The sequence below is a fragment of the Apium graveolens genome, unplaced genomic scaffold (assembly GCF_009905375.1).
Source record: "Apium graveolens cultivar Ventura unplaced genomic scaffold, ASM990537v1 ctg4472, whole genome shotgun sequence".
NCBI classification, from domain to species: domain Eukaryota; kingdom Viridiplantae; phylum Streptophyta; class Magnoliopsida; order Apiales; family Apiaceae; genus Apium; species Apium graveolens.
This window is the reverse complement of record NW_027418556.1, coordinates 20,538-28,048: the sequence shown is the minus strand read 5'-3', so window position 1 is coordinate 28,048 and position 7,511 is coordinate 20,538. Positions and strand designations below refer to the sequence as shown.

At 34.2% G+C, this 7,511-nt stretch overlaps 1 long non-coding RNA gene across 1 annotated transcript; it reads right to left on the bottom strand.

Annotated features, from left to right (window-relative positions):
- Positions 1–1,285: 1,285 nt before the first annotated feature.
- LOC141701938 (uncharacterized) lies at positions 1,286–5,352 on the bottom strand. Its single transcript, XR_012566938.1, has 2 exons — positions 5,216–5,352; positions 1,286–1,764 (listed from the first exon to the last, which is right to left on the bottom strand). It is a non-coding gene; the product is annotated as an uncharacterized LOC141701938 (long non-coding RNA).
- Between the last annotated feature and the right edge of the window lie 2,159 nt (positions 5,353–7,511).

The following is a 7,511-nucleotide window of genomic DNA, read 5'->3' as shown; positions in this document are numbered from 1 at the left end:
AAAAATTGCAATTTTCTTTCTTATTTATGCCAATTCTTATTTTTAATATGTCGGATGGTTATAATTTGAATTTTTATTGAAATAATGTAATGGATAATTTGAAAAAAATCTATGAGGTATGTTATGATTTGCGATTTGGAGGTTCTAATTCTGGCATTTAGTTAAATCTTATTTGATGATATTAGGTTAATTTAGTTTTATAATGGTTAAGCTTGCATTGGAACATAGTTAGTCTTTTCGTTGTAAACTACTGTTGTTAATATTATGATTCAGCTCATGTTTTCAATTTTGTAATTTTAAATTATTTTGCTCAAATAAGCATTGATGAGTTTGCGTAAAAAAAAATTATTTTAGCCCCGGTAGAGATTAAATCCTCGGTCCGCCCCCGGTGGCCATAGTATACACTTTGCAATTGAGAAGGCTGATAACAAGTTTTTGGATACTGTGGTTTCTAGTTTGTTGTTTTAGTTGTTTTTTAGGCTGCAATGTTTGGCCCCGCGGGGATATTTATTTTTCTGTCTTTTGCAACTTATTATGCAAATAAATATAATTTTCAAAAGATTTTTTCAAAGTTACATTTCTGGTTGTATATATGGTTACTAGCAGTTGCAGATATGGTTGCATATGCAACCACCGTATTTTTACAAATATTTTTTGGAACATAATATTTTTGCAATTTATTTTAAAAAATGACAGTATTTTTGCAAAAATTCTTTTAAACTTGGTTATTTATGAAAAAAGCCCCAAAAAAAATCAAGGATCATTTTTTTTCATTTCACCCGGGACCCATATATGTCCAGGAAGGGCCTGAAAATTGGAAAATGGTTGTCTTATTAGAGCATCTTAGTATAAGAATAACTATTTTAAGATTAGTCAACTAATAATATTAACATATTGTACATATATGGGTTTTGTTAAAGTAAAATGACACAACATATTTAGCAAAAAAATAAAATAAAAAAACGACACAACATATCACATCACAAAAAAAAATGACTATTTGTATTAAAAAATGCCTTTTAAATTTTATTTGTACTAGTATATAACCCCTGCGATGCACAATCGTTTTTATCATTAAATATTATAAATTATAATTTTAATAATATAGTACTTGTATGATTTGATCTTATATTACTGGAATAATCATATCCGCATTCTTTTTCATCAGTAGTAGATTGAGGTTCTGAGGATTCAACATACTGCTCAGGTCCTTCTTTACTTTCTTCCTTCCATTGCCTTCATATCTGAGATCTAATATCTGTTTGCTGTTAACTTGCTCCACATATATTCAATTGGTAAAATCAATTTGTGAACCAGGTAGACCTTTGAGTACTGACATCAGTAATAACAACAAGTAATTAGGGATTACAGTTCATCTCCCCTAGAATTCCCAAGACCGCAAAAACTGTGTGACTCTTACACAAACTAGTGCGAAAAAAGTTCATACATCACAGTATGGTGAAAACAAATAGAATGCCTTTATCCCATGTCTCAAAACATCAAAAGTGAAAGCTCAGTTCAAGATGCTGGTATTATTAACTCTGACAAAGCTTGCTTGTAAAACTATTTTGAAGCATTTGTTTGGTCCTGTTTAGATCCTGCAACAGTTGCAGTTGCCGCAGCTGTCACGGCGGCTGCTGCCGCACCAATTTTTGCACCACCTGCAGCTTTTGCTACAGCAGAAATTTTAGCGAATGCAGCTACGCCTCCAACAAATATAGCCCTAAAGGCAACAGTTGGTTTTATTGTCATATTTTGTTGAGCCTGCAGTGGTAAGTATTACATAAGATTAATAGTCATTTCACAATGAAAATTAGTTCACAATTAATTGAGTTACGAGGATGACACAGAAGCTAAATGTCACCCCTTAAGCAAAAAAGTAGAAGAGCTCTGCAACATCAAAAAGAAAAAAAGGAGCCCAATATCGGACACTTATTTTGGGCATCCGTCTTAATACAACGTCAAGAATTCGAAGCACTAAGCTGATGATCAGTCTTATTTTGGACACAAATTTGAAATTTAGCAATTATCACATCTATTGTAATCTCTTTCAAGGTTTCCCTTTCCGTTGCCTTTGTGCAGCCTCATATGTCACTTGCACAACTGAACCAAGAATATGTGAAGTAAACATCTAATTTGTTTTCTGATAAACTAATACTTAATGGTACGAAAGATGTTAAGATGGGCCCTACCATGAGAGTTGAGATGACCAGAGAAACGAAAGAACCACTGAAACAGATAGCTACAGTGTAATGCACCGGGATAAGTCAGAAAATGTGCTAACTTATTTTAGGCGGAAGAAAACGGGCAAAAAGGTAATAGAGACATGAATCAACAAATGCACAGGTCAACAACCATAGTCAAGGGGAAAAAGAATATCAGAAAGAGGAAGGACAGAAGTGGGAATTCAGGAGCGAGGTCATATGGGAGGCGCGAGGGGTAGAGGGGGATCATCTGATTATGCTATAACCATTTTCTTAAGACGGGTCATGGAGGTTTTGCATCGATTATCGGGTACTCAACAAAGACACCGTTCCGGATAAGTATCCCATCCCGATAATAGATGAGCTATTGGACGAATTACACGGGGACACTCTATTCTCCAAATTGGACCTTACAGACAGGGTATCATCAATTATTGGTACGACCCGAGGATACTCATAAAACGGCATTTCGCACCCATGACGGACATTATGAATTCCTCATCATGCCGTTCGGTTTAACTAACGCTCCCGCAACTTTCCAATCATTAAGGAATGATATCTTTAGACCTTACTTGAGAAAATTCGTGTTGGTCTTTTTTGACGACATTCTTGTCTATAATTCAAGTGAGGAGGAACACAAGTACCACTTGCAACTAGTACTGGACAAGCTGGCTGAGAACTCTTTGTATGTGAACCAAAAGAAATGTACATTTGGGAGAATTACGGTAGGGTACCTCGGCCACGTTCTTTCAGAAAAGGGGGTAGAAGTGGATCAAGAAAAGGTTAGGGCAATGTGGGAATGGCCACAACCAAAAAATTTGAGAGAATTAAGGGGTTTCTTGGGGCTTACGGGTTACTACCAAAAACTTGTGGCCAACTACGCTCAAATAGCCAGGCCCTTAACGGAACAATTAAAGAAAGACAGTTTTGGGTGGAGTATAGCAGCTACGGAGACCTTTGAACAGCTCAAAAAGGCAATGATTAAACCCCGCTGTTGGTAATGCCTGATTTTAACCAGCCTATTGTTGGGGAAACTGATGCCTCTGGTTATGGCATTAGCGCGGTATTGATGCAGAGTAACAGGCCTGTAGCTTACTACAGCAAAATTCTGGGCACTCGAGCACAATTCAAGTCTATCTATGAAAAAGAGTTGATTGCAATATGTATGGCGGTAATGTAATGCACCGGGATAAGTCAGAAAATGTGCTAACTTACTTTAGGCTGAAGAAAAAAGGCAAAAAGGTAATAGAGACATGAATCAACAAATGCACAAGTCAACGACCATAGTCAAGGGGCAAAAGAGAGAATATCAGAAAGAGGAAGGAGGAAGGAGGACAGAAGTGGGAATTCAGGAACGAGGTCATGTGGAAGGTGTGAGGGGTAGAGGCGGATCTTATTATGCTGTAACCATTTTCTTAAGTCTGGGAGAGCATTGGACCTCTTGTATGTCCAGTTTATCTTGTCGATTACTATAAATCATTTACTCTTTCTTTCTGCTAATCTATATACTAGTTGATGTTATCGTTGTCGCTGAGTTAGTAATTAATATCTTAGAGAGCATTACATTCAGCCAACCAAATCCTTCCAGAATATGGACACACAAATAAATGAACTTGATCCTACCTGACACCAAAAATAAAAATACACCTCCTACTGAACCTACTCATCAAACCCCACCTAGAAGATCATCGTGTGTGCATAAACCACCCGTGTGGATGAAATCCTATGTGACTAAGCCCTTTCCCAATCCTTCAGCAAACTTGGTCACTGTTACTGACCTTCATGTAAAGCTTGTCTTTGATTGGTTTCTATCCTCTCTCACCACACACAGAGATCCAGTAAGTTTTAAACATGTTGTCACAAACATCAACTGGGTAAATGCCATGAACCTCGAACTGAGTGCACCTTGAGCAGAATGAATCATGGGAGATAATTGAACTGCATCCACATTAAAAAGCCATTGGATGCAAGTGGCTTTATAAGAGCAAGTACACTTCAGCTGGTACGGTTGAACACTACAAAGCGAGACTGGTAGTTCTGGGTTGTCGACAGACGTATGGTGTTGATTATGAGCACACGTTTGCTCCTGTCGCCAAAATGACAACAGTTCCAGCACTCTTGGTGGTTGCAACATTACAAAATTGGACAGTTATGCAGATGGTCAGTGTATATGCGTATGCCCCAAGGGTATAGTGGTATTGGTAGCAGGGTGGCTCTAAACCAGGGGGACTTCAATTCCACGCATCATCATTATTCAAGCCATTAGCTTTAAACTTTTGCCAATTGCAAATGCTTTCGACTGCTTCAGATAAGATAAAACTCTCAAACTCCAGTACACTAATCGAAACCCACAAAAACAGCGCTATTGAGCCGCCAAAGCACCACCACATCCACCACTTAAGTTATCAGGGAGTGGATGCAAAACCATTTACGCTCTAATAAAACCTCAGTCCGAGAAATGACAAGGGAAAATGCAAAACCAGATTCCACTCTACAAAGTTGTGTCAAGCCCCTCTCAACACCTTTAGGTTTTATAAGATACATTAACTTGCCAATTTGTTTCTACTTCAATATTTTCTACAAATAGACTAGATTACTAGAATCACTTCCTTATAAAGTCTAGCATCCCAAGCTTAATACCCGCTATACAACCCATAAGCCCGAATCTCGATTACTGCAAAGTAATAGCTTTCCAGTGTTCCCCTCCTACCAATACCTCCCCATTACATCACTTAATTCTCAATACATAAAATTCAATGTTCAAAACTCAAATTATCAGCAATATAGTTCAAACATATCAGGACAACAAAAATCAAGAAAAGCATACACATATAACAACTAAAACAGCAACATTAAAAAGATCAAAACTTTTCACAGAAGTGTGACAAAGATCAAAACTTTTAAATCTACACAAAATAATACAAGTAACAAAGACATGGGTAAGTGTATTTTTGAAAAAAAGAACAATAATAAATACATACATACATATATATTTAGGAGAAAGATGGTACCTTTGAAATCAGAGGGAAGCAATAGGCACAAGGACAAGGATTCTTGATATTTTGCAGTGCCCAAACCAACAAACAGCCCTGGTTCTTTTATTTCTTAAACACTTAAATTCACATGAACTTATTATAATATTATATTATTTTTTACAGGAAAAATTAATTCTAAACTTCCTGAATTATAATCACTTTTTTTAGGTTCGTGAACTATATTTATAAATTGAAAAGTAATTAAATTTTTGAATTTTTTTAATCGCATTTTTTCCGTTAAATTTGAAATAATATGTTAGTTTTTAATGACGCGGCATCTTATAAAAATAAATAAAAGAATATGTAATTAGTTGTAAAGAACATTCTTGAAATTTCGAAGAATCGAGTACAATTTTAAAAGTGATTCTAGTGTCCAAAATCAAAGTTTGAGTGATCAAATTGCTCATTTTTCAATCCACTATCCATCTATATTATCAAAATTCAGTTTGGGTAATTTCCAAATTTTGACTTGGATATTGGTTTTGTTCGAATAGTTTTTTAATGATTTTAATGATGTTGATCGGTAAATTGTACGATTGTGAGTATGTTCATATAATTTTTGTGATTTTTAGTGTTCGGATTAGTCTCGTCGGAAAATTCTTGTATTGCTGTTGTTCTTCATTTTTTTCGGCATGATTTAATTTTATCTAGGAGTATAAATTAGCCTAATAGACTCTTTTGATGTTATTTGTCACTATGTACGATGTTAATTGAATTTTTGGGACGATTTTGGTGTATCGGAAGTTCAAGCTTATCGGATTTTGTCGGGTGTTTGCCTGAATTTGCAATATTGCCGGCCGGAAACTGGGTTGCCCAAATTTTGTTGGGGTGTTCTTGGTTTTTTCGACAAAGTTCTTCACCAAAAAACCGTTTGATCTTCGAAACTCAATTTTCAACTTTAAAAACTGCTTTTGACTTAAAAAACTAAACGAGTTACTTAAAAATTTAACCGAAGGACTGTGATGAGAAAAATTCAAAAGTTGGATTACCTGTAAATTTGTATTTATAGTTCAGGAACCTAGACAAAAAAATATTTATAATTCAGGGACGTTAGAATTAAAAATTGAATTAAAATTTATAAAGTGCGAAATTTGTTAATTCAAAATTTTAATAAGGCTTTCAATGTTCTTTAATATTATGTAATTTTTTTATTTTAGTTATATTTTAAATTTTAAAGTATCAAAATTTGTTAGGTTAAAATTTTTAAGCAATATTATTTAACAAAATTATATATTAACACGTATAAATTCGCCTTACCTTGCTACAGACGATTCACCAGAGAATTGTGCATTATACTTTAAAAATAAAGGTCTTTTTAGTTAAAATATATAAAAGAAGATAATGTATTCGATAAAAGAGTTAAATGCACTTTGCAACCCCTACCTTTCATATAAAATCAAAACAGTATACCTATTTTGCAAAACATAGTTTGCAACCCTTAACTTTCAAAATCAAATATGACATGCATCCCTTTAAAATTTTCAGTTATACAAATTAAAATTGAAATTTCAGTTATAAAATTGGAATTTAGTAAAAATATAGCTTCATATATTGTTAGGTCCGTAAATCAACTGTAGAGGGGGGGGGGGGTGAATACAGTTTATACAAATAATTCAATAACAGTTAACAGAATCAACAGTTTTTATATTAACAGGTAAAAACTGATTACATAAGTACTATCTCAAATGATGAACAATTATCCTTGAGAGCTCCTAGGTTATCTGAAAAATATAATAATTCGTAACATATAAAGTGTAAACCTAATATGTGCTTATATAGTGCATAGTTACACAACCAATAAGAAATTCTATTCTATTACAATAAGGAAATTTAATACATATCCATGTATGATTGCTTCTGTAAGTAAAGTCTTTGACCGCCTTGAATTCTGCAATCCCTTTCCTTCTTTGATATCTACTGATGTGACAAATATTGATTGTCAAATGTTGATCATCCAATACTGATAAACAGATATTGATGACGTCACATTCAGTAAATCTTGATATCAAATACTGATAATAACTCCTGATAGTTTATATCCTGGTATTATCAATTATATATAACAATTTCCCCCAACTTGTGAATTATGTAATTATGTATAAGTTCTAATTGATGATGTCAAAAACTATCTAAATGCAGAAATCAAATATAAATAATCTTACAACCAGTGGTTATTAGACTTTAACTTCAGTTTTGAGCTCTAACACAGTCTTCACCTTCTTCAAGAAACTTCTTCAACAGATTTTCTTCCATAACATCCAAGTACCATTAC